Below are 14,301 nucleotides of genomic sequence, written 5' to 3' on the forward strand. Positions count from 1 at the left end.
TTTATCACATCTCCTGCCTGCAGTCCCTGCTGGATTTGTCACACATAAATTTGCATGGCATACACAAAATATTGAGCCGTCAGCAATTTTTTTATCCCTATGCGCATTGCAACAGACAGCAAAGTTAAACTGGCAGTAGGGCAAAGAGGTCCAGGTATTAGAGATATTAAAGTGATCGTGAGATGTAGGGAAAACAGATTGAGAAAGGATCCTGAAGTGGACAAAAGCTAACTTTGGAAATATCCAAGCACATGTTGACAGGAGGCGAATAAATTGAATCCAAATGATCCTGATGAGACAACAAGATCATCTGGCTCTGATTTGATTAAGACTTGGGATTTTCCACTTAATGCTGTGCAAGCTCATTTACTGCCAAGGTCACATCAGGTTGTACGGTTTTCCACAGGATGTAGAACTTCCAAAAGCATCCATGGAAAGTGCAGCCATAATCCTACAAAATGCATAATTTCCTCTACCTGAAAGGATTCTATTAGCATTACCATTTGATTTCCTAAGCATAATGGCTAAAAGTGCATCCAGCACCACCTTGCAGTTCCTTTGTGTTTTGGTTTGTACTCAACTCAGTGGAGAGCTGTGAGTAGTTAACAAAGATAATCAGTGATAATTTTCTTTGACCTGGAGCTTCTTATTGTGGTGCTGTAGACAGCTCAGGTTATGGCTGCAGCTTCCCTTCCATCACCTCACTTCTAGAACTTTTGAAAATAACCTTTTCACCTTCATTCCTCTAGCCCTCTTTATAGTTGTTGTATAGGTGTATAATTCCCTGTTTTGAATTTCTGTCTAATCAAAATGCCTAGGGTGGCTTCACTTTTCCTAATTAAACCCTGATCTTTAGATATAATTTCCAAAAGTAGAGTTCTAATTCTGCATCTGACCAATTTCTGAGTAATTACATATAAAGGAAATTTTTTTGTGTACATAGTCAAAATTTCAATTTGTGATGAATTATTTTGTAACAAGTTCTTTTAGAACATAAATTATTTCACCTCTCCTTTCAAAATAATTTCCACATAGGCTGTAATATTACCTAGTGTAAATGCCAAACATACTAATCTAAGGGCACAGAGATCTAATCTCTTAGCTTCATCACATATTACTTTTTGGAACAAGGCAAGTTACAAATAAATAATTAACAAATAAGGTATCTTTTGATTTTCTAGAAAATATGCTTCCCATATTTTCTAATGGTTGATTTAATTCTACCAAGTTTATCTTGTAACTTGTACAAGATAAACCTAACTGGAGAGAGAGTTGTATGACCATTTGCTAGTCATTTAGGATTGTGTTTCCCATATATGTTAATAAAATCCTGGGGGTCCACTCAGTGCCTTATCAAGGTTCAAAAATGTCTCAACTATCATATTTGGTTACATAAATACATATTTTAAAATAAGGCACTGAATATGAACAGTTGTAATTTGTGTTAAAGAATTAAAATCCATAAAAGGTAAGGACTGTATGACTGGTGTCAGAAGTCAGGGTTCTGGCTGATTTTCTGCTTTATAAATAGCAGATGCTCTGTTCTCCTAGACAAAGTGAAATTCACATACACATGCCTTCTTGCACATGTGCCCACTACAGTTAAGAATAATTGATGGACTTTGGTGATAATTCAGAAATAACAATAGTGAACATTTCTTTATTCTTTGCAAAATTTAATTGTAGGAAGACTTCTTCAGTTTAAATTTAGTTTAGATAAATGTGTGGCACATACATACATTGATGTAGGCGTCATGGAAGAACATGGAATTCTCTCCAGAGTGAAACAGATAAACATGAGTATGTGACTTTAACATTTTTCTCAGATATGCTTAAATAAAAATACAAGATACTAAATAATTTTGGGAATGACATTAAGAAGGAAGATGTGGGGACTCCCCTGGTGGCACAGTGGTTAAGAATCCACCTGCCAATGCAGGGGGCATGGGTTCGAGCCCTGGTCTGGGAAGATCCCACATGCTGTGGAGCAACTAAGCCCATGTGCCACAACTACTGAGCCTGCATTCTAGAGCCAAAGAGCCACAACTACTGAAGCCCACATGCCTAGAGCCTGTGCTCTGCAACAAGAGAAGCCACTGCAATGAGAAGCCTGCACACCACAATGAAGACCCAATGCAGACAAAAATAAAAATAAATCAGTAGGGAGAGACCTTCAAGATGGCAGAGAAGTAAGACATGGAGATCACCTTCCTCCCCATAAATACATCAGAAATACATCTGCATGTGGAACAACTCCTACAGAACACCTACTGAACGCTGGCAGAAGACCTCAGACTTTCCAAAAGGCAGGAAACTCCCCACGTATCTGGGTAGGGCAAAAGAAAAAAAGAAAAAACAGACAAAAGAATAAGGATGGGACCTGCACCTCTGAGAGGGAGCTGTGAAGGAGGAAAAGTTTCCACACACTAGGAAGCCCCTTCACTGGCGGAGACGGGGGGGGGGGGGAAGCTTCAGAGCAATGGAGGAGAGCACAGCAACAGGGGTGCAGAGGGCAAAGCGGAGAGATTCCCGCACAGAGGATGGGTACCGACCAGCACTCGCCAGCCCGAGAGTCTGCTCACCCGCCGGGATGGGTGGGGGCTGGGAGCTGAGGCTCAGGCTTCAAAGGTCAGATCCCAGGGAGAGGACTGGGGTTGGGTGCATGAACACAGCCTGAAGGGGGCTAGTGCGCCACAGCTAATGGGCAGTGAGTCCGGGAAAAAGTCTGGAACTGCCTAAGAGGCAAGAGAGCATTTTTTTGGAGTGCGCGAGGAGAGGGGATTTGAGCACCACCTAAACAAGCTTCAGAGACGGGTGCAAGCCACGGCTATCAGTGCAGACACTAGAGACAGGCATGAAACACTAAGGCTGCTGCTGCAGCCACCAAGAAGCCTGGCACAGGTAACTATCCACACCTCCCCTCCCGGGAGCCTGTGCAGCCTGCCACTGCCAGGGTCCCCTCATCCAGGGACAACTTCCCTAGGAGAACACAGGGCGTGCCTCAGGCTGGTGCAACGTCATGTCAGTCTCTGCTGCCGCAGGCTCGCCCCGCATTCCGTACCCCTCCCTCCCCCCAGCCTGAGTGAGCCAGAGCCCCCTAATCAGCTGCTTCTTTAACCCCGTCCTGTCTGTGTGGGAACAGACGCCCTCAGGCGACCTACACGCAGAGGCAGGGCCAAATCCAAAGCTGAACCCCGGGAGCTGTGCCAACAAAGAAGAGAAAGGGAAATCTCTCCCAGCAGCCTCGGGAGCAGCGGATTAAATCCCCACAATCAACTTGATGTACCCTGAATTGGTGGAATACCTGAATAGACAACGAATCATCCCAAAATTGAGATGATGGACTTTGTGTGATTTTGTCTGTATAGCTTTGCTTTTACCATTTGTCCTAGGGTTCTGTCTGTGTTTTTTTTTGTTTCTTTGTCTTTTTAGTATAGTTTTTTAGTGCTTGTTATCATTGGTGGATTTGTTTCTTGGTTTGGCTTCTCTCTTCTTTCTTTCTTTTTTTTTATTTTCAATTTTTTTATTTTTATTAATTTTTTATTTTTTATATTAATAACTTTATTTTACTTTCTTTTTCTCTTTCTTTCCTTTTTTCTCCCTTTTCTTCTGAGGTGTGTGGCTGACAGGGTCTTGGTGCTCTGGCTGGGTGTCAGTCCTGTTCCTCTGAGGTGGGAGAGCCAAGTTCAGGACACTGGTCCACCAGAGACCTCCTGGCTCCACATGATATCAAATGGCAAAAGCTCTCCCAGATATCTCCATTTCAACACTAAGACCCAGCTCCACTGAACAACAAGCAAGCTACAGTGCTGGACACCCTACACCAAACAACTAGCAAGACAGGACACAGCCCCACCCATTACAGAGAGGCTGCCTAAAATCATAATAAGGTCACAGACACCCCAAAACATACTACCAGATGTGGTCCTGCCAACCAGAAAGACAAGATCCAGCCTCATCCACCAGGACACAGGCACCAGTCCCCTCCACCAGGAAGGCTACACAACCCACTGAACCAAACTTAGCCACTGGGGGCAGACACGAAAAACAAGAGGAACTATAAACCTGCAGGCTGCGAAAAGGAGACCCCAAACAGAGTAAGTGAAGCAAAATGAGAAGATAGACATATACGCAGCAACAGATAAAGGAGCAAAGTAAGAACCCACCAGACCAAACAAATGAAGACAAACTAGGCAGTCTACCTGAAAAAGAGTTTGGAGTAATGATAGTAAACATGATCCATAATCTTGGAAATAGAATGGAGAAAATACAAGAAACGTTTAACAAGGACCTAGAAGAACTAAAGAGCAAACAAACAATGATGAATAACACAATAAATGAAATTTAAAATTCTCTAGAAGGAATCAATAGCAGAATAACTGAAGCAGAAGAACGGCTAAGTGACCTGGAAGATAAAATAGTGAAAATAATTACCGCAGAGCAGAATAAAGAAAAAAGAATGAAAAGAATAGAGGACAGTCGCAGAGACCTCTGGGACAACATTAAACACACCAATATTCGAATTATAGAGACCCTAGAAGAAGGAGAGAAAAAGAAAGGTACTGAGAAAATATTTGAAGAGATTATAGTTGAAAATGTCCCTAATACGGGAAAGGAAATAGTCAATCAAGTCCAGGAAGCACAGAGAGTCCCATACAGGATAAATCCAAGGAGAAACACGCCAAGACACATATTAGTCAAACTATCAAAAATTAAATAAAAAGAAAAAATATTAAAAGCAGCAAGGGGAAAACAACAAATAACATACAAGGGAATCCCCATAAGGTTAACAGCTGATCTTTCAGCAGAAACTCTGCAAGCCAGAAGGGAGTGGCAGGACATATTTAAAATGATGAAAGGGAAAAACCTACCACCAAGATACTCTACCCAGCAAGGATCTCATTCAGATTCGACAGAGAAATTAAAACCTTTACAGACAAGCAAAAGCTAAGAGATTACAGCACCACCAAACCAGCTTTCCAACAAATGCTAAAGGAACTTCTCTAGGCAGGAAACATAAGAGAAGGAAAAGACCTACAATAACAAACCCAAAACAATTAAGAATATGGTAATAGGAACATACATATCGATAACTACCTTAAATGTAAATGGATTAAATGCTCCCACCAAAAGACATAGACTGGCTGAATGGATACACAAACAAGGCCTGTATATATGCTGTCTACAAGAGACCCACTTCAGACCTAGGGACACATACAGACTGAAAGTGAGGGGATGGAAAATGATATTCCATGAAAATGGAAATCAAAAGAATCTGGAGTAGCAATTCTCATATCAGGCAAAATAGACTTTAAAATGAAGACTGTTAGAAGAGACTAAGAAGGACACTACATAATGATCAAGGGATCAATCCGAGAAGAAGATATAACAATTGTAAATATTTATGCACCCAACATAGCAGCACCTCAATACATAAGGCATATGCTAACAGCCACGAAAGGGGAAATCAACAGTAACACAATCGTAGTAGAGGCCTTTTAACACCCCACTTTCACCAATGGACAGATCATCCAAAATGAAAATAAATAAGGAAACACAAGCTTTAAATGATACATTAAACAAGATGGACTTCATTGATATTTATAGGACATTCCATCCAAAAAACCTAGAATACACTTTCTTCTCAAGTGCTCATGGAACATTCTTCAGGATAGATCATATCTTAGGTCACAAATCAAGCCTTGGTAAATTTAAGAAAATTGAATCGTATGAAGTATCTTTTCCAACCACAATGGTATGAGACTAGATATCAATTACAGGAACAAATGTTTAAAAAATACAAACACATGGAGGCTAAACAATACACTACTAAATAACCAAGAGATCACTGAAGAAGTCAAAGAGGCAATCAAAAAATACCTAGAAATAAATGAAATGAATGAAATGAAAACACGATGACCCAAAACCTATGGGAGGCAGCAAAAGCAGTTCTTAGAGGGAAGTTTATAGCAATACAGTCCTACCTCAAGAAACAAGAAACATCTCAAATAAACAACCTAACCTTATACCTGGAGCAATTAGAGAAAGAAGAACAGAAAAACCCAAAAGTTAGCAGAAGGAAAGAAATCATAAAGATCAGATCAGAAATAAATGAGAAAGAACTGAAGGACACAATAACAAAGATCAATAAAACTAAAAGCTGGTTATTTGAGAAGATAAACAAAATTGATAAACCATTAGCCACATTCATCAAGAAAAAAAGGAAGAAGACTCAAAACAATAGAATTAGAAATGAAAAAGGAGAAGTAACAAGTGACACTGCAGAAATACAAAGGATCATGAGAGATTACTACAAGCAACTATATGCCAATAAAATGGACAACCTGGAAGAAATGGACAGATTCTTAGAAATGCACAAACTGCCGAGACTGAACCAGGAAGAAATAGAAAATATAAACAGACTAATCACAAGCACTGAAATTGACATGGTGATTAAAAATCTTCCAACAAACAAAAGCCCAGGACCAGATGGCTTCACAGGTGAATTCTATCAAACATTTAGAGAAGAGCTAACACCTATCCTTCTCAAACTCTTCCACAATATAGCAGAGGGAGGAATACTCCCAAACTCATTCTATGAGGCCACCATCACCCTGATATCAAAACCAGACAAAGATGTCACAAAGAAAGAAAACTACAGGCCAATATCACTGATGAACATAGATGCAAAAATCCTCAACAAAATACTAGCAAACAGAATCCAACAGCACATTAAAAGGATCATACACCATGATCAAGTGGGGTTTATCCCAGGAATGCAAGGATTCTTCAATATACGCAAATCAATCAATGTGATACACCATATTAACATATTGAAGGAGAAAATCCATATGATCATCTCAATAGATGCAGAAAAATCTTTCGATCAAATTCAACACCCATTTATGAAAAAAGCCCTCCAGAAAGTAGGCATAGAGGGAACTTATCTCAACATAATAAAGAGCATATATGACAAATCCACAGCAAACATCGTCTCAATGGTGAAAAACTGAAGCGATTTCCTCTAAGATCAGGAACAAGACAAAGTTGTCCACTCTCACCACTATTATTCAACATAGTTTTGGAAGTTTTAGCTATAGCAATCAGAGAAGAAAATAAATAAATAAAAGGAATCCAAATTGGAAAAGAAGAAGTAAAGCTGTCACTGTTTGCAGATGACATGATACTATACATAGAGTATCCTAAAGATGCTGCCAGAAAACTACTAGAGCTAATCAATGAATTTGGTAGAGTAGCAGGATACAAAATTAATGCTCAGAAGTCTCTTTCATTCCTATACACTAACGATGAAAAATCTGAAAGAGAAATTAAGGAAACACTCCCATTTACCATTGCAACAAAAAGAATAAAATACCTAGGAGTGAACCTACCTAAGGAGACAAAAGACCTGTATGCAGAAAACTATAAGACACTGATGAAGGAAATTAAAGATGATACAAACAGATGGAGAGATATACCATGTTCTTGGATTGGCAGAATCAACATTGTGAAAATGAGTATACTACCCAAAGCAATCTACAGATTCAATGCAATCCCTATCAAACTGCCAATGGCATTTTTCACAAACTAGAACAAAAAATTTCACAATTTGTATGGAAACACAAAAGACCCCGAATAGCCAAAGCAATCTTGAGAAAGAATAACGGAGCTGGAGGAATCAGGCTCCCTGACTTCAGACTATACTACAAAGCTACAGTAATCAAGACAGTATGGTACTGGCACAAAAACAGAAATATAGATCAATGGAACAGGATAGAAAGCCCAGAGATAAACCCACACACATATGGTCACCTATCTTTGATAAAGGAGGCAAGAATATACAGTGGAGAAAAGACAGCCTCTTCAATAAGTGGTGCTGGGAAAACTGGACAGCTACATGTAAAAGAATGAAATTAAAACACTCCCTAACACCATACACAAAAATAAACTCAAAATGGATTAAAGACTTAAATGTAAGGCCAGACTCTGTAAAACTCTTAGAGGAAAACATAGGCAGAACACTCTATGACATAAATCACAGCAAGATCCTTTTTGACCCAGCTCCTAGAGAAACGGAAATAAAAACAAAAATAAACAAATGGGACCTAACGAAGCTTAAAAGCTTTTGCACAGGAAAGGAAAACATAAGCAGGATGAAAAGACAACCCTCAGAATGGGAGAAAATATTTGCAAATGAAGCAACTGACAAAGGATTCATCTCCAATATTTACAAGCAGTTCATGCAGCTCAGTATCAAAAAAGCAAACAGCCCAATCCAAAACTGGGCAGAAGACGTAAATAGACATTTCTCCAAAGATATACAGATTGCCAACAAACACATGCAAGGATGCTCAACTTCACTAATCATTAGAGAAATGCAAATCAAAACTACAATGAAGAATTACCTCACACCAGTCAGAATGGCCATCATCAGAAAATCTACAAACAGTAAATGCTGGAGAGGGTGTGGAGAAAAGGGAACCCTCTTGCACTGTTGGTGGGAATGTAAATTGATAGAGCCACTATGGAGAACAGTATGGAGGTTCCTTAAAAAACTAAAAGTAGAACTACCATATGACCCAGTAATCCCACTACTGGGCATATCTCTTAAGAAAACCATAATTCAAAAAGAGTCACGTACCACAATATTCATTGCAGCTCTCTTTACAATAGCCAGGACATGGAAACAACCTAAGTTTCCATCGACAGATGAATGGATAAAGAATATGTGGCACATATATACAATGGAATATTACTCAGCCATAAAGAGAAACAAAATTGAGTTATTTGTAGTGAGGTGTCTGGATCTAGAGTTTGTCATACAGAGTGAAGTAAGTCAGAGAGAGAAAAACGAATACCATATGCTAACACATGTATATGGAATCTAAAAAAAAAAAAAAAAGATTTTGAAGAACCTAGGGACAGGACAGGAATAAAGACGCAGCCATAGAAAATGGACATGAGGACACGGGGAGGGGGAAGAGTAAGCTGGGACGAAGTGAGAGAGTGGCATGGACATATATACACTACCAAATATAAAATGGATAGCTAGTGGGAAGCAGCCACATAGCACAGGGAGATCAGCTCAGTGCATTTTGACCACCTAGAGCGGTGGGATAAGGAGGGTGGGAGGGAGACGCAAGAGGGAGGAACTATGGGGATATATGTATATGTATAGCTGATTCACGTTGATATAAAGCAGAAACTAACACACCATTGTAAAGCAATTATACTCCAATAAAGATGTTAAAAAAATAAAGAAATAAATCAATTAAAAAATTAAAAATAAAAAAAAAAGAATGGAGATGTGAATCCCCCAAAATTATTTTTACCCTATCATCAGGGCAAGAGTCCTTTGTTCTATTTATACCCATTTTTGAATAGGGTTTTCCTTATATTTGTGTAAGATGGTCTAGTTTTTTATAGTAGCTGTTTTGATCTTGGTAGCAATCCATTTGTTTAAGTAAATGTAACCTTATTTTATAAAAATATTATTATCCTCATTTTACAGGTGAAAATACTGGGGTTTATATTGTCTAAATTATTTATCTGGACTATTCCAGTTAGGTAAGAGCTGGGGCAGGTTTCCTAGCATCTAATTCAGTGTTCTGCCCACTATACTGTGCCCCTGTTTGCTCATATATAGAAGAGAGTTAAGTCTTATTGCCCTTAACTTCACCCTCTTGCTTCACTGGTCATGGAGTGAGGTTTGTCTGGTCCGGGGATTAGAGAAGTAAGTTCTCATCCAGGTCAGTAGGCCCCTGAGGCTAATGTATGATCAAAGCAATAAACCAAGTAAGGAATATAGATGGCAATATGTCTATAATGCTAGGACAAATGAAGAAACAGAAAAAAAACCACAAACAAACAAAACAAAAAACTAAAATGGTGTAGTGGCCATAAACAATGAACTTCCCCAATCTCTGGCTGCAGGGATCATAATGGACGGCCTCAACCACTGTATATTAAAATTTGTCACTCCGTTCACCCCAAAGCCCCCTTTTGGACAGCCTGCTTCCAGAGAATAAAAGAACAATGCAGGATTACTAAAATAAGTCTGTTCCTGATAGGCCTGTTTCTGGAGGATACAGGACTCCTCTGACTGTCAACTCTATCTAAAGGATTCCCCATTGTCTCATTCCAGGGTGGTGGCAGTGGAAGTGGTTGAATTCTGTATATATTTTGAAGGTAGTACTGATGGAACTCACTGACAGTTTGTACGTTAAGAGTACGAGAAAAAGATAGAAGTCAAGGATGCCTCCAAAGCTTTTGACCTGAGCAACTTGAAAGCTGGATTGTCATCAACAGAGATGGAGAAGGCTTCAGGTAGAGCATATTTCCAGGATGGAGGGGAGAAGAAGATCAGGTGTTCAGTAGTTTTGTAGCGTTGAATTTGATGTGTCTATTAGACATCTAAGCATATGTGTTATGTAGGCAATTTGATGTATGAATCTGGAATTCAGGAAAGAAGTCTAGATTGGAGTTATATGTTTGGTAGTTATCAGCACATAAATGGGGTTGAATGAGGTCACTGAGGAAGTGAGTGAGGATAGAGGAGAGAATTGATCTAAGGACTGAATGGAGAAGTGGTCAGAGAGAAGAGGAAAAACTGTCAAAGAAGCCTGAGAAGGAGAAACCAGTAAGGTAGGAGGAAAACTAAGAGAGTATGGTACCCTAACTGTCTCTGAGACATACCTAAGGAGTTGGGAAGATCAGATTTGCAGACCTGAGTATGAGTTTTAAGAATAGGATAGGCTAGTGTTCTTCAATACAAGGGCTTTTGGATTGATTGTGATGTTGAGAGCAAGACCAACATTATGATGCTTTCGACTATTTTTTATGGGCTATGAATCAGTAAAGATGCTTTTAGTTTACTCAAACCAGCTTCAACAATGGAAGATATCTTTTGATTTACATATCTAAAATGTTCAATGATGAGGTGAGCTTCGGGTGAGATTTGATCCAGTTGCTGAGTGATGTCACTTGGGATGTGAGTTTTTTCTGTTTCTGCATTTGATTTCTACAGTATAGGTTTCTTTCTAAAGCTGGCTTCCCTCATAGTTTCAAAACCCCTGTCAACAGCATCCAGGCTGGTGTTAAATGCTTTATCATTCATTTTTGGTGTGACAGAATTCTTTTCTGGCAATTATCGAGAGAGAGAGAGAGAGAGAGAAAGAGAGAGGGTGCTCCTTTCTAAAAAGTCTCCAAAAATATTTCATGACATTTGTCCAAATTAAATTTGTATCCATCCTTGTGACCAAGAAGATAAGAGGCACAGATTGGCTGGACCCATTCAGAACCTTCCCCACAGTGACACTGGAGCTGGAGATAGGTCAGTTCTGCCAAAATCGTGACTATGAGGTTAGAAGGAAGGAGAACATGGAAACTGTGGATATCCACTATGGTCTACAAGATAGCTAGACTTCTTGTTGTTAAATGCATCATGTGGTTGAGAGTTTGGAGTGGTCTCTTTGGAACATGATGAAGAAACACAACAAAATAGGTAACTCCAAGACTCATTAGTGTAATTGGATAAAGAAAATAAATATTCTCAGAGAAGGTGGCTATTTCTTCTTCAATGAAAAAAAAATGTTATACTGTTTGGCAGGGGGTAATTCTTAAACCTGGATTGTATCTCAGAATTACCAGATCCCTAAGCGCTATCCCAAGACTTCCTGAATCAAAATCTTCAGAAATGGGCCTCAGGATCTATATGTTTAGCAATCACTGCAAAAGACTCTCATGTAGCCAGATGGGAAGCTCTGGGAGCTGACAACTGAGGCTCATGCAAAGCCCACCTTCAGTAATAAACAGTATCACAACTCTGGGCTGTGACAATAAAACCAAGGGACAAGATGGCCTGTGGTTTGGAAGTTCAAGCTCCATCAATGTGAATGAAGAGAAAGAATGTCAGTGCTCTCTGGTGGCATATAACTTTCCTGCAGATAATAAATATTTATAGATTCTGCTGGGAATACATGTCTCTCCCCACCCTATCACATCTTTTTTTGGGGGGGGAGGTTTATTTATTTATTTATGGCTGTGTTGGGTCTTCGTTTCTGTGCTAGGGCTTTCTCTAGTTGCGGCAAGTTGGGGCCACTCTTCATCGTGGTGCGCGGGCCTCTCATTATCGCGGCCTCTCTTGTTGCGGAACACAGGCTCCAGATGCGCAGGCTCAGTAATTGTGGCTCACGGGCCTAGTTGCTCCGCGGCATGTGGGATCTTCCCAGACCAGGGCTCGAACCCGTGTCCCCTGCATTGGCAGGCAGATTCTCAACCACTGCGCCACCAGGGAAGCCCCACATTCTTTTTAAGCTATGGATGACATGGTTTCATTTATACAACTTTCTAAGTAAGCTGCACTTCAGAGTCAAAGAATTCATTAATCATGAGTGGCAGTAACCCTACATCCAAATGTGGCTCTCCAATTAGATAGAACTCAAAATTCCTCACAGCTGTTTTCCTCTAGAATCCTTACTATGTGCCAAGCCCTGTTCTAAGGTTTTATATGTATTGACTCATTTAATCTTCAACACAACCTTTAGAGGGAGGTGCCATTATTATCTCTATTTTATAAATGAAGACACTGAGGCACAAAAGCCCAAGTCACTTTACTACATTGACTCAACTAGTCAGTGGCAGAGTTGGTTCTAGGACTGCCATTGTGGATTAGTATTAGGGAGTAGGGACCTAAGTTGAGGAATGCCTTTCGTGATATCAAACATGGAGGCCACCTGCTCATGAAATGACACAGTGACTTGATTAATTCTGGATGACAGGGAGCTATCTTAAGATCATTTGGATCATTAGCACATTCAATAGTGGCCCCCTTTAAAACATGGATGAGAGGGAACAGGATGGCATGCCTAACAGTGCTTTTCCTATCCTGACATACTGTGATTTGACATTCGGTGTAACCAAATTTGGCATCGTGAAGCACCTTCTAATGACATTTTGCTGTATTTCAGATGGAGTCATTTTATGTGTTTTGCAGGAAAGGAGTGGAGGAAACCTGAAGGATGGGATCAGATTCATACCAGAAGGAACAGATTGCTAATCAGGGCAGGGTAGGGGAGGTTTTAGAAGAAGCAAGTCCTGTGAGGCAGGCAAAGCTTTGCTAATGCAAATTGATTCCTGGAGGGCTTCCAGGTCACCAAGAGCTGGGCGATTATCTCTGCTGTTGGAATAGCTCTAGATAATGAATGGCAACCGTAGACATGAGTGAAAGTTACTTGCCTTTTGGACACTTCTGCAGCTTGTGCTTGTGGCGTATTTAAATAATAGGCCAAAGAAAAATAGGACTCATTTAATTCAGAGTAGCCTGTTGAAGAATGCCATGTCTAATAGCTATGACTTCATTTGTCCAGTGATTTTATTGATAGAGTAATGCTATACTTTATTCTGTACATTAAGGTGGGTGGTACCTTGGGTTTCTAATCTAGGAATTGGTTGATTAACTGATTGATCCATTGATTGGTTGGTTGATTGATTCATTCATACATCTAACACATTTATTGATTAAGGGAAAAAGATGAGTGAAAATGGTTTGGGTAGTTTAACTTCTCCAGAAATGTCTAGCAGGTCATGATTGAGAAACCATGTATACCAACATCAGACATTGTCCTGAACAACTGGGCAAAAGGCCTTTTTTATGCAGCCTTCGAGGAATAATGATTATTTATCCCCACAAAACAAGACTGACTTTGCTTTTACTAACCAGATGTCGTACTTCCTTTTTTCATCCAAAGCATAATCTTTATTTTCGTGTTTTAACCCAATCATAAACATTAATGGCCTTTTCCGTTTAGTTTTCTCCATTTACCCTGCCTGACCTAGAATAACTCCTGCAAAGACAACTTGCTTATGTCTTATTGAGTATACCAGGGCCACTAAGTCACTGCTAGTGCCTATTGCTTAATAGCTACCATTTAGTAGTGCACTAATGGTACACAAAATGCTGCCCAATAATTCTCAGCACAGCCCTGAGTTAGGTATTCTTATTTCCATATAAAAGATGAACACTCAGACCTTAGAAGATTAAATGTTTTGCTTAAAGTTAGGCTACTGGTAAGTGGAAGAGTTGGAAGTTTGAAATCCAGGCCTCTGTTGCCCCACAGCCTTTGTCCTTCATGCTGTACTGGAGTTTACCGCACAGAATAAATACTTTGAAATTCATTTCATTTCATTTGTCTCCTTTTAAGGTAATGGCCATTTTATTTACTCTGGCTGACTTTCCACAATTATTTTCCAGTTTAGTGACGCACTTATAAGTCTCTCCTTTGGAATTTTTTCTTCATAGAT

This window comes from Balaenoptera borealis (genome assembly GCF_965194805.1).
Source record: "Balaenoptera borealis genome assembly, chromosome: 3".
Lineage (NCBI taxonomy): Eukaryota > Metazoa > Chordata > Mammalia > Artiodactyla > Balaenopteridae > Balaenoptera > Balaenoptera borealis.